Raw genomic sequence first — 17,958 nt, 5'->3', positions numbered from 1 at the left:
TAGGAAACAGAAGATGAAAAATATTAAATTCCAAACCCAGTTGAAAAACAACTCATACATATTCATGCTCAAGTGGACTGCATCAGGGCTTAATAATGTAATGATAGGAACCTAAATGTCCCTTCTAGTTTTTGACCTTATGAGATGAAAAAGACACTTTTAAAATGAAAGTATTATGTATACAATCATAAAACAAAATTACATCTAATTACAACAAATTCCCCAAAGAATAAAGAGGCGGGTTGGATCGACAAAGATTTTAAACCTGGCCCTGTAGAAGCTTTTATATCATGAAAATGCCAAGTGTTACGGTATAATTATTGGTGGGATATCTGCCAAGAAGCAAATGCTCTACTGTCTGCAACAATGCCCAGTACAATAAATATCAAAGTTTATAGAGGGAACCACCCAGACACGAAGAACAACTTGTGAAAATGCACGACTTCATCCCGCACACAGAAGAAGATTAAAACAGAGCAACACATCTGGCTAACGCATTTCACAGTTTAAAAAAAAAATCTCTTTAGAGAACCACCATTGAATAATGTTTCTAAAAGTGACAATATAATAATATTAATAAATTACCTTAATAGAAAACTATACTCCATGCAACATACGAAAGACACTAAATAAAATAAAAAAAAAAATAAGGCAATAGGTATATATATATATATACACACACACAATGAATAAGATTATACTTAGGAGAGAAGAGAGGGAAGAACTTAGGCAGAAGCCCCCTGCAGCCTCTGGGGGGCGGCCTGGAGCCAAAAAGGGACATATTTTACTCTTCGGTGCCCAGAAGGTATCCTGCAGTGGTGGTCCTACAGATGAATGAAGCAGGGAAGCAATTAATGATTAACTGAAAGAGTTTGAGAACTGGGTAAAGGGAGGAAGTGATTAGTAATGGCCTGACATGGGAGATCCCAAAGGTTTAGGATCAACCACAAAGCAACCAAGGCAGGTTACTTTGGCCTAGTTGGTAACTAGGGGGCAGCTACCAGCTTCTTTGACCCCACTCCCTCCTCAGATTAGCAAAAGAACCATATGGGAGAGTCCACGCTACTACATTACCTAGGGCCCCATTTCATCTTAATCCCTCTCTGGGTTTAGGGGGAGGCTGGTGGAGCAATATTGAGGAAACTGCCAGCTTTATATGAGGTTCCAGCGGTTTCAAATATGACCCCATAAGTCTGTTAGCAAGCACTGAAAAGGCCCTTTTGGCTGCAGCTACAACGTGCTTTCCATTGGGCTCAGGTAGTTAAACCACAAGGAGTTCCAGCAGTCAATGTAGCATTGGGATGTAACACCAGGGCTTAAAGAGTAACTGTAGTGAAAATAATGTAATGAATAAAATTGCTTATATTTTACAATATTCATTTATAAATGATTTAGTCAGTGTTTGCGTATTGTAAAATCTTTCCTCTCCCTGACTTACATTCTGACATTTATCACTGGTGGTGATATCTTTAGTACTGGCAAGTGATGTCTGTGAAATGTTAGTTTACTGAGAGTTCTATGCTTAGAGGGAGATACTGCTTGCCTGGCAGTTGGAAACAGCTGTAATTTCCCACAATGCAATGAGGTTGACAGGCAGAAAACTGGCAGGATCATGGTCATGACATCACACTGTGGGAGGGATTTCACCACAATATCAGTCACACAGACTCCCCTGATCTACTGGAGAAAAATAAAATAATTATTATGGGAAAGGGGGGTATCAGCTACTGATTAGAATCAAGTTCAATCCTGGGTTAACCTCTTGAGAACTGCAGGGCTAAACCCCCCTAGTGACCAGGCCATTTTTAGTAAAAAAGGCCACTGCAGCTTTAAGGCCAAGCTACAGGGCCGCACACCATAGCACACAAGTGATTCCCCCCCCCCCCTTTCTCCCCACCAACAGAGCTCTCTGTTGGTGGGGGCTGATCGCTCCCCCCATGTTTATTTTTTTTAAATAAATATTTTTGTTTGTGTTTTTTTTTAAAAGACCTGTTCCTTTAAACCCCTTCCCTCCCTCCATCCCCCCAGCCACGGCGATCAGCTCTCATAGGCTTCACCCTATGAGAGCCGATCGCTCTCTTGTCCCCCAGGGGGACAGCCGTGTCACACGGATGTCCCCAGTGTAGCGCTGCTGCTGATCGCAGCTCTGCACCATATAAATAGACGGCGTGATCGCCATCTAACAGTCTCCGCTCCGCCCCCCAAGCTAACAGAGCTCCGCCCCCCAAGCAGGAGATGCGCGCAACCTGCGCAAGATCTCCTGCAAATGTAAGCCCCAGGACTTTACGCCAATCGGCGTTAGGCGGTCCTGGTGCTGCCGCCGCGGCCACGCCCATCGGCGTGACGCGGTCGGCAACAGGTTAAAGTTTCTCTTAAGAGTATGATCATTTGAACCTAAATGCCCCCTCTATTTTTGACCTTATGTGTCAAGACAGACAAAAATTAAAACAGAAGTATTATACACACATCTATAAAAATAAAAATATAGTTACAACACATTTCTCTGAGAGAAAAAGAGGCGAGTTATAGCGACATAAAATAATAAATATGACACAATGGTACGTTTTATAATATGAAAATGCCAAGGTTTACAGTATAATCATTGGTGGGAAATCCTCCAAGACATAAATGCTCTACTGCAATAGTGCCCAGTACAACAACCATCAAAGTTTATAGATGGAACATGCCGGGCATGTTTAACAACTTCTGAAAATGCATGACTTCATCTAGTAAACATCATAAAATCTGCTGTGAGATGAAGATTTGAATGAAGCAATCTGATTGAAGAATTTGCATGACTTACAGTAACTAGTTAACACCAGCCCACTGGCGGCATAATGCGGGCGTGTACAGGCACATGTGTTTACGTGAACATGTGCGCCCCCTTGCGGCACTCACAGGTGTTCTCCAATCATTTTGTATTGGAAAACGATCATTTTAAGACCTCCGTTTTGCACTGAAAAGTGCAAACACAGGATGTTTTAGGCCTCTTTCACAGTGCGACGTTAAAGTCCCACGTTAGAAAATGTTTTAACGTGGACAAACGCACAGCAATACTAAGTCTGTGCAACATTCACAGTGCACACGTTAGGTTTGTGTGTAACGTGTAGCATTATTAGAAAGTGCCGCATGCTGTGCGTTATACACGTTATTAACTGCGTTGGACTGTTTGCACATGCTCAGTAATGACCTGGAAGCATACTTTTCATTGCCTGTATGCCTTCTGTATGCGACGATAACAGGGCATAGAGTTGCGTTGAGACATTTTTAGGACGTTGCGTTAGTTTGCGTTGCGACTTTAACGTTGCATGAAAAGGCAATGTCCCACTGTGAAACTTCCATTTTGCATTAATTAGTTAAAAATGTTATTTTAGAATACCAACAAGAGATATTGGGGTGTATTCCTAAAAGATTAGTAAATCTTACATGTGCAGACAGTGTATGTAAAGTTTATCAGGCTTTACAAAATCTACAAAGTGACTTACTGTATATTCTGGCATATAAGACTACTTTTTAACCCTTGAAAATCATCTGAAAAGTCAGGGGTCATCTTATAAGCCGGGTGTTAGAGATGCTGGGTGCCCTATCCTGTTACCGCCTCTCAGATCTCGCTGCTGAGGACTGCAGTGAAGAGGCAGAGAAGGAGGTAAATAGGATACAAGGGTTGGCCAGATGGGTGAAAGAGGCAGGGCCGGCCTTAGGTTTCACAGTGCCCTGAGCGAAACCTGATTTTTGTGCCCCCTCCCCCCTTCATCCTCTTTGCGCATGCGTGCGCACACATGCACACACAGGCCCATATGCAATTCATCTTTTCTCCTGAGATATCTCATAGGACAGTGGTTCCCAACCTTTTTGAAGTCGTGACACATTACGCCAAATGCTCAGGATCTCTGACACGTCACATATGTATAATAGAAAAAATACTATTAATAACTATGAATGGATGGAAAGAGTGCATTATCCTGAATATACTTAAAAATGAAGGCTAGAACCTTTCAGGAATATTAATAAAAACAATCAGTGGGACAGTTAGCCGCCTCCCCCCCATTTAGAATGATGGCACAGCACCGACAACTTGCACCATGCGTTATAGCCGCAGTGCACCCCCCCCCAAAAAAAACGCCCTGAGACAGTATAGGTAGGTAGCCAGGTATAGGTGCCCCCTGTATTGGATCTCATGTGTAGGTGCCCTCAATATAGGTTTCCAAGCATAGGTGCCCCCAGTATAGGAAGTCAGTTGAAGGTCTCCATCCCCCCATAGGTAGCCAGGTGTTGGTGCCCTCGGTATATGTAACCAGCTGTAGGCGCCCCCTTGGAAGTCGGCGCCCTCAGCGACCGCTCCGGTCGCTCAGGTCAAAGGCCGGCTATGGAAAGAGGCATGTTTTATGGGCACAGCGCAATTTATTCTTCAATACCGCTCTGATAAACAGGTAGACAAGGAGAGCTTACTATTCCACTTAGGGAGAGGGAGAGATGAACAATCCAACCAGTCAATCGCCTATATACTGTTATATACTGGGTACCACATACAGTACAGCACCAGTATCTGTTCATACATAGCACCGGTATATGATTTTTTTTAAAAATTTCATTTGGTGTGCGTTGGAAGAGGGGTAGTCTTATACGGCGAGTATATCCCAAACTGTATATTTTAACTGGAAAAGTTGGGGGGTCGTCTTTTATACGCCCAGTCGTCTTATATGCCGAAATATACGGGTATGTAGATCGCATGTGACTGAAGCTCTGTGGTCACCCCCACCTGTGTTGCGGTGACCACCAAGCTGGAGGTGAGCTGGAGCAACATGGACGGGGGGTGGTCACAAAGCTTCTGTCTCCTTTGGAATGGCTTTGGGCAAAAACTGCCACAGCGGTTTTGCTGATGGGGGTGAGGTTTCACAATATTAGCAGTTTACAGGCAAGCTGGTGACTTAATTCATGATGCAATTGTCGATTCTAAGTGTACTTACAATAAGGTCTAAAGTAAATGTATATTTACGCATGCTGGAGGTGCCCTTTAAGGCTACTAATAACATGCCTGTTGTCAGTCTTATATAGATGTGTAATGGACATACTTACATATTCAGCATAAAAGTTAAATAAATAAGGAGATGATATGCAACCTTTTCGCACTCATTTACCAATTGTGAACCATGCTGTTATTCCATACACAGTTATAACTATTGATCCTTAGTTTGCGTATAGATTCCTAAAACAGCAAATGAGATGACCTGGTATCCTTATGTCCATGGGCATCTGCCACAGTTTTTAATGATCTACACAGTCAAAAGCTTTTGAATAGTCAATAAAGAAAAAGTGGATATTCTTCTGGAATTCCCTTGCTTTCTCTATTACTCATCCAATGTTGGCAATATGATCCTTTGTGCCTCTTCCTCTTGTAAAACCAACTTTCACATCTGGCAGTGTTTACTCCATATATTGCTGCAGCCTAACCTTGCTAGAATGCGATATAAGTGCAATTGTTCAATAATTTAAGCACTCTTTGGCATTGCCCTTTTTTAGGATTTGAATGTAAACTGACCATTTCCAGTCCAAAGGCCTTGTGTCTCCCTTATTTGACTGCAAATTGCCAACAGCACTCCAACAGCATCTTCATGCAAGCTTTTCAGAAATTCTACTGGGATTCCATTGCTTTCTGGAGCTTTGTTTTTAGCAAGACCTTCTAATGCCCATTTGACTTTACTCTGTTCAGCCTACAGTACGTATTCCAAGTGTCTATGTCCTTCTTGTATAGCTGTTCTGTATATCCTTGCCATCTTTTCTTAACATCTGCTTCTGTCAGATCCTTTCCATCTTTGTCTTGCACCATTCCCATGTTTGCATGGAAGGTTCACTTGATGTTGCCAATCTTCTTAAAAAGATCTCTGGTCTTTCACATTACGTTGTCTGTTTATATTTCCTTGCACTGTATGTTCAGATAAGCTTCTTTATCTCTGTGTGCAATTCTCTGGAACTCTGTGTTCAGCCTGGACAAAATTTTCTTTGTCTCCATTGGCTTTTGTTGTTCTCCTTTCCACAGCAACTTTTAAAGCCTCAGTAGACAACCATTTTGCCTTATTAATCTTTCTCTGTTTTGGGATCTTATTTGTTGCTTGGATAATATCATGTACATCTGTCCATAGGTCCTCAGGCATACTGTCTACCAGATCTAATCCTCTATTCTTCACCTCTATTGAAAAGTCATATGGAATATTGTTAAGATCATACCTTGTTTGGTCTACCGGCTTTTCTTGTGGTCTTTAGCTAATTTCTACACTTTGCAAAACTCTGCAAGCTGATTATCTGGGACACTGTCGGCTCCAGGTTTTGTTTTAACTATTTGTATAGAACTCATCCATCGCCTACTGCAAGGTATGTAGTCAATTTAATTGCAATATTGACCATTTGGCCATGTCCATATGTAAAGTCTTCTCTTGTGCTGTTGAAATAAGGTATTCACTATAACCAATGTGTTGTCTTGGCAGAATTCTATTAGCCTCTGTCCTGCTTCATTACATTTTCCAAGACCAAATTTGCCTCTTATTCCACTTGTTTTTTCTCTGCTATCTTTAGCATTCCAGTCACCTATGACGTACGTGATGTCATTATTAGCCGTTGTTTCCAGTAGTTGTTGCAAATCATCATAAAACTGTTCCACTTCTTTCTCATCAGTTATAGTAGTTGGAGCATAGACATTAATCACTGTAATGTTAAATGGTTTGCCTTAAGTGAGATCATTCAGTTATTTTTTGGATTGTAACCAAGGACCGATATTGACACCGTTTTATTGGTGATGATGGCTACCCCATTCCTTCTGTAAGTCTCCTGTCCACAATAGAAAATCTGATGTATATCAGTCCATTTTAGTTCACTAATTCCCAGGATGTCAATGTTTAGCCTTGCCATTTCATCATTGATCATATCCAACTTTCCTTGATTCATTCCAGGTTCTGATCGTACTGTACTTTTGATAATTCTGAGCACCTCAACATTTGGTTGCCCTCTTGGCTTTAATCCATCAGCATCATTAGCTCTTCCTCTACTTGTACTTGTATTCTGCTCTTCCCCAGTAGCTTGTTGGGCATCTTCAGACCCCATTTTCAAATGCTACAATAACATAACTCTGGTTGCTTCTGCTTATCTGGTTTTCTTGGCAGAAATTAACTGGAGTGGGCTGCCAGTACCTTCTCCAGTAGATCGTATTGACTTTCATTAGTTGCGTTTAAAAAAAAAAAAACAACAGTGAAAATTTGCGTACAAATTTTGCAAAGCTTCATGGATTTCTGTAACACAGCACAGCAGTAGCTCCTTGCTCAAAGAAAGCTCTTAACACTACAGAATCCCAATTCTAATGGATATAAGGTAATATGCATTACTATAATGTAAAAAATATTTTAATTTATTTTTGCTTATTTTTTTATTATTGCTCTTATTTATTTGTTGTAAAAGGCATGGCTCTTAAATATATGCTTTATTCTGAACACATTATTTGATATCAATATTGTATTATTTCTGTAGAGATTTGGGGAAAATGTAAGGCATCCTAACAAAAGAAGTTGAGTCATTCAGTTTTTTCTGCACAGCGTAGCGACAATTTACTTATTGATGCTGGCAAAATACCGTCAATCACTACCACCGTGCGCACAGAGGGCTGTAAGAACACCGAACTAGCAGTCCCCGACTCAATTAAGTTTCCTCCAAGTTTTTTCTCGGGAGATGTTTTTCACACACAATACCTTTTTAACACACAGCAAGTGCAAAAGCACGTTAAGTCAGTAGCAAGAGTAAAATCAGTCTTAAGTTAATTGAGGACAACTTATTATAGTTTTTTGCTTGCTGGGGGGCTGTCCATTTTATTGATAAGGTCTTCTGGGAGAAAACTAAGGAGAAAAAGCTCATTGAATTAGGGCCACGGTTGAGGGGAGTTTGTTAGCAGATCCAGAGAGAGAAAGCAAGTCTGCATCGGAGAGACGGTGAGATAATTGAACAGCGGTGTTACTGTGGCCATTCTATTTATCAAAATCTCCTTGGAGACCTATCTTATTATTACATTTCTTATCCTAGAAATCGCCAGTGCCTCAGTTGAGCCCTAATATACTGGCACTATTTAAGGGGACATTGATTTATTCTGCCTCAGAGAATATTTTGCCATATTCTGCAGACTCTACGACATTCTCAGCCTCAAAAAATTTTCTAAGCAGCCATGACACACTCTCTCTGATCTTAGATCTGGAAAACATCTTTACGGTATATTGTCTCTAAGTACTCTGACTGAAAATGCCTCAATGCTGTAACTAAGTGCTTTGTCATGTCACAGCACAGCACTAAGCCTTAATTCTGCCACAGATACATTTGCCTATAGTGCTACAATATAGCTACACATGAAGCATGCTAGTGACAAGTACAAACTGCATAGAGTAATCCGCACTGCAGAAAAGATCATTGGAGCTTCCCTGCCGCCCCTTGATCTCCTCCACACCGCCAGAATGAGGTCGAGGGCCACCAAGATCTCGCACGACCCCTCCCACCCCGGCAGCCACTTCTTCAAGCTTCGCCCATTGGGCCGCCGTTTCAGAACCATCCCCTCCAGAACCACCAGACGCTGGAGTACATTCTTCCCTCAGACGGTATACCTTCTGATCTCAACCTCGAGCCCTCCATGACCATTTTAGCCAGTCCCTGCACTGTATTATTTTAACTGGCCGCCCTCACTGGCCCCATACCCCAAGTTACTAAAGTCCATGACTGTATCCCTTGTTCTAAGTGTATGATTCCTAGGCTCATACCATGTGTGTCATGTGTATTTTCATGTAGTCTATGCTATGTCTGTACATGTTCAACTGCCATGCCATGTGTACCAAAAACAATTCCAGGTACGTCACTCAGCTTACTTGGCGAATAAAGCGGATTCTGATTCTGACATACTTTTAGTTTTGGCTATAACAGTCACTCGGTGATGAAGATAGGCCATGTCAGCTTAAAGGGTACCAAAACTGACACGTGACATGATGAAATAAACATGTGTATGTACAGTGCCATTCCTGCATAGAGCTAGGCTGTGTTCCTTTTTTTGGCTCACAGTAAGGGCTAACAAATTACCCAGCAAGCTCATGATGAACCAGAAATCCTAGGGGTGTGTAAGGGACTAAAATACCTAATAAGACCTCTTAATAAATTGCCATGCAAAACAGGAATTGACCTTCTTAAAACAGAAGGTATTTGTGATTATTTTGGTTGGAGTGGGTATATGAGGTGTCCCACAATGCTGAATATGCAAATTATACCTTTGATGTCCCTGAAAGCTAAACACACCTCCAGAACCACTGGAATGCAATGATGTGTCAGCGTGTTAATTGTTCAGAGCCATAATAATCCAACATGCAAGGGCTAAGAATTCAGGTATGCAAAATGAGAATAACTTAACCACTTCCTGCCAAACGGCCGTTTCAAAATGATCTGTGTTGCCGGAGACACGATCGCAATACACCCGCAGGTGCTAACTTTCCGCTGCCTAGTAAGAGGGTTAAAGTTAAGGGATGGCATAGGAGAAGGTTACTTTTATTTTTTAAGGTTAATGCATGCAGGATAGGTATCAGGAAAGGGTTAACATTAGAGGAGACTGTAGGCATCAGAAAGGCGTGAACAATGGAGGTGGAGGTCAGGGGTAGACGTTAGTAAGGAATAAACATTAAAGAGAGGATTAAGGCTAGGTGTCAGGAAGAAGATTTAACACGGAGTATAATTAAAAAACACTGACCAAAATGCTAGGCCGACTATCGATAACTGCACACTTCTCGTTTAGGGATTATCACACCAACTCTAACGACTAAAACATGATATACCTTGTCAGCTCTCAGCAAATACTGTACATTGGCCTCAATTCTGATAGCCTAGTATGGTAAAAATATTTTGGTTGTAAAAATACCGAATTCAGTTTTTCCAATATTTTGAGAAATTCCGAAAGATTTGACCGCATGTGACCACTTTTTTGTGATTTTCTGAAAGTGCAAGAAAACATGCAGTATTTCTGTGCTAAGCATGCGGTAACATTTCTAAAAATGTGGTATTCTACCTAGAAAAATATTGTTGCATGGTGCATTATGGGCAAATGGGTTGGTAAAACAAACTCAAAGGGCTTTATTTTTAACACATCACTCAGATGACTTTGTCACCAGGTACAGGCAGGTCTCAAACTGATCACAGGTAAAATGCCCACTATATTGTCAATTTTCGGTAAAAGAACGCAAACTACCGCACATTACCGTGTATGCGGTAAAATAGGCGCTAACCTTACTTGAATTTAGGTCATTGTCCCAATTTAACATATGTTTCATATAACTTTTCTTACCTATTGTTTAATGCTTTTTCATTTGTTTGGGGATGATAAAAAACATTTTGTATCCAACATGAAAAAAATTCTATCCAAAACATCTCCTGTGAGAAAAAAGGTATCTGAATCAGGGCTGTGTTGTCCTGGCTCCACTGGAGGTGTCCTTGTTCCAGATGGTTAACAGACATCACTGAAACCAAAAGATGAGCATGGCAGCCAGGGAACTGGTGTTTTTTTTTTTTTTAAAAAGGGAATAAAGATGGCAGGTTCTACATTCTTTCCACGTCAAGTTTCCTTGAAGTATATGCAAAACTCGCTGAATAATAAGTATGTTTACATCGGACAACACTGTATAAATTATCGTTATTTCCCCACTTCCTAGTTCCTGTATTGATCTCTATACTATGGTTGATTCTACATGCCTAGTAATGTTCAAAGTTAATATCCCTCCTTCAGCCTAATCCCTTTGAGATTCGCCTCCACCGACCGACCAGCCTGACTTTGCCAGCAGCGCTCAACCAGCTGGGGGAACAGTCTTATTTTTTACATTTACTCAGCTGTAAATCAAAAAGCAAATTACAAAAAGCTATTTGTCAAAGAAGTTTGGTCAGAGCTTCAATACTCCGGCTGTAATAACAGTAATCAGCAGCAAACATTTGGGGTTATGCTTCATGGATGCGTACATCATCTTCTCATTTTCCTATTTATATTCAGCGGAGGGAATATTTTTCTTCTCTAAAGTAATGTTTATGCCATTTTACTAACAATTTCTATCCAAAACATTAAGACAGAGAGAAAACATGCCCTGTAGGCACTTCATATTATTTCTGTGGTGTCTTTGGTTTCCAAGACCGTCAAGTGAGCACTGTGAAGCTACAGTCGGTGCTAATTATTGGGATTAAAAAGAGATTAATTCTCACAGGATCCATAAAATTATGATGCAAACAGTGCAGACATAACCATTTGAAACCCTTATCATGGATCTGGGTTACTGATGAAAGGCCGAAGCTTCGTCTCCATATCAATGTGCATACACGCTAATGGGACTAGAACTAGCAGCCAAAAATGTCAAAATGATACTACAGACATGTCACAATGATCCCTATGAGTACCAAAGTTCATTTTAGGTGGTCATGAACTGGTTCAAGCTAGGAAATTTCGAGATTCTTGATGGTTATACTTAACCTCCAAGTATCTGTGTAAGATGAGAGCGCCCAATGGTGTGGTATCGTTGGCTAAGTTGGATAGGTTGGTATATGAGTTAAGTGTATGTGTATATATTCACAAAAGTGGGTTGCAAAACCTGCAACCACCGTCAGAGCCTGCGGGAAAAGTTCCTCTAAGCCGCTCGTGCTTGAGATCGTCACATTTCAGGCACTTGTTGACCTGAGGTAGCAGGCTAGGACCCGTAAAACTTGTTGTCTTAACATGCATAAATAAAGATTTTCCCATTATGCTTGGTTTGTTCTTCTGAAAAGGTAATACATACACGGTATAGGACCCATCAGCAGAGAGGGCCCAACAGTGTCTTAACAACTTTTTGAAAGCAATCTTTTAGTGAATCTGGTTAATGTGATGGCAGTGCCGGCTTGCATGCAAATCCCATGTAAATTGTATGCAGTTTGGATTAAGTCAAATATCACTTCCTGTTGAATTTCATTGACTCACTCCAAGCTGAAACCAATTTTCATATATCTCATTGACCATCTCTGTTCTGTACAGTGGCGTAGCTAAAGAGCTGTGGGCCCCGGTGCAAGTTTTACATGGGGCCCCCCCAAGCACTCTATACATAACAATTGATACGGTGCACCAAAACCTGCCAAGGACAACCCCAGTGTCAGAGGTGCAAGAAGGGGATGGGGAACAGTGTGTTAAGGATTACTACTATTCAAAGCATCTATAGAAGTGATTATTACCAGCACAGGACCAATAGAGAGCTAATACTGTGATAGAGGGTGGACCCTTCGGGGGCCCCTCTGGCCCAAGGGCCCCGATGCGGTCGCTACCTCTGCACCCCCTATTGCTACGCCCCTGGTTCTGTAGTGTTCATTACTTTTTCTCGGCACCATTTACAGTATTTGGATAGTGGGAGTGCTTTTGTGGAGTATAGTATCACATTCTTAAATAGAAGGAATTTGTATTCTAATCTATTAGAAGCAACAGCCATGATGCAATAGTTCAGGACAGTGGATTTAACATACAAATATTCCTTGTGACTCAGACATATGTACATTACCAGTGGTTTACAGCACACCTATAACTAATAATTTAACAAAGTCATATCATGCAACCTCTAGATTTTTTTCAGGTTGTTGTGGCCTTAAAGAATACCAACATTAAAGAAACAGAGAGCCTGTCATATAAGGCTTTCTGTTAATGCTGCCAGGACCGGCAGTTGTCAATGACAATAACTCACCCACTTGACAGTAAATCGATAAAAGTTTGAAACTCTTCCCCCTCCACTCGCAAAACCGCCATCGCATTTTTTTCTTAAAGTCTTCTGAAGCTGTGGCCACCCCCATCTGTATTGCCTCAGCCCACCCCCATCTTGGCAGCCTTAGCCTAATAGGTGGCTGCTGAGCTAGGGTTGGGCCCCGTCAATGCAGGTGGGGGTGGCCACAGCTCTGCTGGAAGACTTTGGATATAAATGGCTGTGCAGGTCTTGCTGATGGAGGAGGGAGGGAGTTTCAGACCTCTAATAATTTACAGGAAAGCGGGTTTGTTTCTGCTGATCCATCCAGCTCTAACACAGAGTTTTACATTCAGGGCTTTGGCCCTTATATATAGATAATCATGTTCCTCAATGAGTGCAAGGTAAGGACTTATATGACTCTGTAGGTCTGATTAACTAAATAATCTCTAAGCCTCTCCATTTAGGATTTGAACAAACACAATCTGCTGTTAGGTGAGCATGTTGGGGTAGTGGTGAGCGCTATCACCTTGCATCACTGGATCCCCAATTAAAATCCTAACCAAGGCACTATCTGCAAGGAGTTTTTATGTTCTCCTCATGTTTGTGTGGGTTTCTCCGGGCACTAAGGTTTCCTCCCACATCCCAAAAACATAGGGATAAGTTTATTGGCTTCCCCAAAATATTGGCCCTAGACTACGATGGACATATAGCTATGACAGGGATTAGATTGTGATCCCCTCTAAGGGACAAGACTATATACACTGTGCAGTGCTGTGAACGATGTTGGTACTATATACACTAAATACTAAATAATAATAGCAATAATAATAAAGGTGATTAAAATGAAAACCCTCACCTGTCTGTTGCATTGACACAGTGCAGATTAGGTTAGTAAATGAACAGCTGAGTGACTTCAGTCTCAGGCTGGTTCTGCAGTGTTCCGTTTTTCTAATAACCTCAGGCTATCTCGGATCTCTTTTTTTTTAAAAATTGACTTTTGGGTCCAGATTTACTATCTCTAGAGATTTCAGAAGTAATTCTACAAAACTGTAAAACAGATTGATTAACAACTGTCTGCTATTATTTGGTTAGGGTTTCCAGTCTTGCTAGAATTATATTACATCACGCTCAGGGTTGCTGACAGGTCTATAAAGTATTTATTATAAAATAAATTCAGGACGGCCTGAGTTTATTAGAAAATACTTCTCACTGCAGGCCCCCGCGTGAAAAATGAAATCCAACAACTGCTAATTTACTAACCCTTCAGCAATCCCCACTGTGTCAGTACAACAGAAGTGAGGGCTGTGATCTTTTCTCAGGTGCCGAAAATGACTAACAGACAAAGCATGCTGCCCTGTGCAGCTAATTACTCCTGCAGCAAGATGGGGGTCTCTGAAGAGTCTCATAGCAACAGTATCCAAATACAATGAATACTGTTGCTAAGACAGCAAAAGATAAGCAAACTGAGCCTAATGTCACTTTTGAAAAAAAAAACAAAAAAAAAACATTTTTTACTTTTGGACATTTTTAGATGGCTGCATTTGGCTGTAAAACTTTAGCAGCAGCAGATTCTTTGTAAATTCAGTCCAGCCTTTTAATTCACTTATCTCCAATGGAGATGCCTAGGTACACACGATGTGCTTTTTCGGTCGAATTTCCGTTCGATCGATTTTCGATTCGTTTTTCTACTTGATTTCCAGCTCAATTCTCTTATCTTTTCTTATCAATTGTCATTCACTTCTATGAGAAATCGAATGGTAAAATGGTCGAAAGTAATATCGGACATGATGGAAATTATTTATCGAGTGCATCTATCAAACGCAAAAACGTATCGTGTGTACCTAGCATTAGGCCCCTTTCACATTGCCACATTTTCATTGCGTTGTGTTACCCATTTTTAACGTAGGCTGACGCTAAAGCATTGAAAGTCTCTGGGACATTTCATACTGGTTGCGATGCGGCGGAAGTAGCCGATTTAATGCTAGGGCAACAGCGCATTATGGACCAGCATCTGCAGTGACATACGTTGGCTGGAAGTCATCTGCGTTGACGTATGTTGGCTGGAAGTCATGTAAGTCAATGGTGCCACAGATATTTCAAACTCTTATGCGTTATCGTTGCATATGCGCAGAAGCAACATTTTTCAGGACGCTTGCTTGCAATGAGTATTTCCACCACGGGAGGTGAGCAGTAGAGAGCCTCATTTATGGTGTGTTTTGGAGCCAAGATTTACATTACCGCTCATTAAAGAGAATCCGAGGTGGATCTTCGGGGGGAGGTGGGACACAGAGCCATGTTCTCTGCCTAATGACATGCCTCTGTGTCCCCCAACTGCCGTTCTCTACCCCCCCCCCCCCCATCGCGCTATAGTCCCCTGAGTTTAGCTACAACATTTGTTGCTAACTCGGAGGTAAACACGGGAGAGGAAATCCATGTTTAAATCGCCCGGCAGGGGCGTTTCTACAGGGTTTCCTGAGCTGTCATTGGGCAACTCTCTCCCCCTGGACGCACCTCCTGCCGCTCCCCCGCATGCTATGAGAGAAAACACGGTCTCTCAGTGACCCGGGGTCATGCAAGTGTAAGTGGGCCATTGCGGCCCACGGGAGTGGTGGGGAGTGGCGGTTTTTGCAGCTACCTGATCCGCAGGGCTACTTTAAAAAGAAAAAAGTGAGCCCACATCGGGCTCTCTTTAACGTAGGTATCTACGAGGCTTGTTTTTAGCTGTGCGGTGTGATGCAACCTTCTGACTGCACTGCAATGAAAACGCTGGTTGCCAATGTGAAACTGGCCTTACAATATGCGATGACACTATGCACACTGCTTTGCGCTGCATAGCTGTAAGTTAACGCACTTTTCTTACAATTGTACCGGACCACGTTATTATTATTATAATTTATAAAGTGTCAACATATTCCGTGTTGCTGTACAAAGAAAGAAAAACAAACATGGGGTACATAATAATACAGACTATGGTGTACACCAAATATGGACACTAGTACAAAATACAGTATTGGTGATTACAATGACAAATGTAACACGATGAACAAAATGTATAACATATTGCAAAATACAAAATTAATAACAATTTCCAAGACACTTTCTACAATGCAACGTGCGCAGTAAGAGAAGCTTTCAGCTCGTGCGCAGTAAGAGAAGCTTTCAGCTCCTGTGTATGTGTGCTGGGGATTGCATAAGCCTGGTCTGTGCATTTTAAAGTGAACCTCCAGACTAAAAATCGACTCAGCAGCACTGAAAAGGCTTGGTGTTTCTTTAACAGTTTTACAGCATCAGAACTTTGTTTGTCTTATACAAGCCTCATTTTTAGCTGCACAGAAGAAAACTGCCCGGGCTTTTTTTCCCCTGATGCTGTGCAAAGCATGATGGGATTTCTGATGTTGCTGTTCTCGTTCTGCTGTTTTGGTGCAATTTTTTTTATTTTTTTATTTTGAATTTGACATTTAAAGCCTAGCGCGTGCAGCTGGGAGGGGTTATCAGGACACAGGAAAGTTGGAACTGTGTCTCCTGCTCCTTGTCACCTCCTTTCAACCAAAAAGATGGCTGCCCCCATGACAAAGATGGCAGCCCCCATGACAAAGATGGCAGCCCCCATGAATCACAAACATTTGCCTGTTCTTTTAAAACCGGGTGGGTAAAAAATTATATTACCAATCTATTGTAATTAACATAACTAATGTAACTTAATGACAGTATGTTTGTTTAGGCTGAAGTTCCCCTTTAATGACCCAGGAGGCCGTTCATGCAGCCATATACAAGACAGATGCTGAGATGCTGCTTGGTTTAAAAGCACTGGTACAGCACCCACCATTTGTCAGGCACTGCAGGCTCCCAAATCACATCACAACGGGGGGTTAAGGTTACGATTTGGGGGAGGGGGTTAGGCGTAAGGTAGGAAGTTCATGCAGGGAAGGTATAGGGTTAGTAATGAAGAAGGCAGTGTGTGTGTGTGTGTGTGTGTGTGTGTGTGTGTGTGTGTGTGTGTGTGTGTGTGTGTGTGTGTGTGTGTGTGTGTGTGTGTGTGTGTGTGTGTGTGCGGTGGGGGGGCGGGGGTTGTTAGGGTTAGACATCAGGTAGGAAGTCTGTGCAGAGGGGGAAGGTTAGGGTTAGGCATCAGGGGGACAGGTTCATCTGAAAGTAGACTTAGGTTTAGCAATAGTAAAATATCAGTATTAAATTCTGATACTTTACTATTGGGATTACTGGGCGACCAAATTTCCATGCGCCTTTTTTTAGTATGCGTATGCCCTGCATTATACCTTGTAGCATGAGTGTTATGCAACACACAGTGTGAACTTAGCCTTAGGAAATCAGTTCCATAGAGTTATGGCGAATCCTTACCTTGACCTAGGTAAACCCTTCAACCTCCCTGGCGGTAAGCCCAACACAGTGTCAGGCTAGCCGCCGCAGGGGATCCCGGGAGGATTTTTTTAAATAAAATTTGTTGCACATAGTTAAGCTAGCACTAGGCTAGCTAACTATGTGGCCCAAGTCCCTCCAGTCCCCTCTGATCACCCCCAGTATACGTACCCCCCCAGGGATCCCGCGATGGTGCATCCTCCCAATCAGCACCCGACTTCGCTATGGGGAGGATCGGAACTGCGCATGATGTCATGTCTGATCGACGATTGAAGCTAATTGGGAAGCTGCGGCTCTCGCGGGATCGCGGACGGGTGACTGTTGCCGGCGGCGATCAGGGGGGTAAGAGAGGTGCCAGGGGACTTGGGCCACATAGTTAGCTAGCCTAGTGCTAGCTAACATAAAAAAAACCCTTTTAATTAAAAAAAATCCCTCCCGCGGACACAGCCACTGAAACTGCGTACCACCAGTGAGGTTAATTAGGGCTTATAAGAGAGGAGTTATTTTACAACATTATAGGCAGGGGTGCAGCCAGGCCCAGACGAACCAAGTGGTAGCTTTGGACCTCACCCACAGCAAGGGCCTCCCATGTTGCCAGGTCCACCCTGTCTGTGACTTGTATGGCTGCCAATGCCTCCCCATCACTCACACACATCCCTCAGATCAGAGGCAACGTGAACAGATGGAAGAGCAGCACAGTGACCACGAAGTACACTTTGCATGTGCAAGTGACGTCATTGCTCAGTTCCTGCATTTGACGTGTGCGCATGACTACTGTGCACTGCTCACCTTTCTTCAGGTCACCGCTGATCTGCAGGTCTATGACAGGAGACTAGATACCCCC

The 17,958-nt window shown here is 42.3% G+C and overlaps 1 protein-coding gene and 1 pseudogene across 2 annotated transcripts in view; both read right to left on the bottom strand.

Annotated features, from left to right (window-relative positions):
* GRIK4 (glutamate ionotropic receptor kainate type subunit 4) overlaps positions 1 to 17,958 on the bottom strand; it is a 531,391-nt gene that overhangs the window by 411,443 nt on the left and 101,990 nt on the right. The gene's annotated exons all lie outside the window — the stretch shown is intronic.
* LOC137522168 (craniofacial development protein 2-like) lies at positions 6,269 to 7,095 on the bottom strand (annotated as a pseudogene).

Source organism: Hyperolius riggenbachi, chromosome 6 (genome assembly GCF_040937935.1).
Source record: "Hyperolius riggenbachi isolate aHypRig1 chromosome 6, aHypRig1.pri, whole genome shotgun sequence".
In the NCBI taxonomy this organism is placed as follows: Eukaryota; Metazoa; Chordata; class Amphibia; order Anura; family Hyperoliidae; genus Hyperolius; species Hyperolius riggenbachi.
This window is presented reverse-complemented; position numbering and strand designations above follow the sequence as displayed.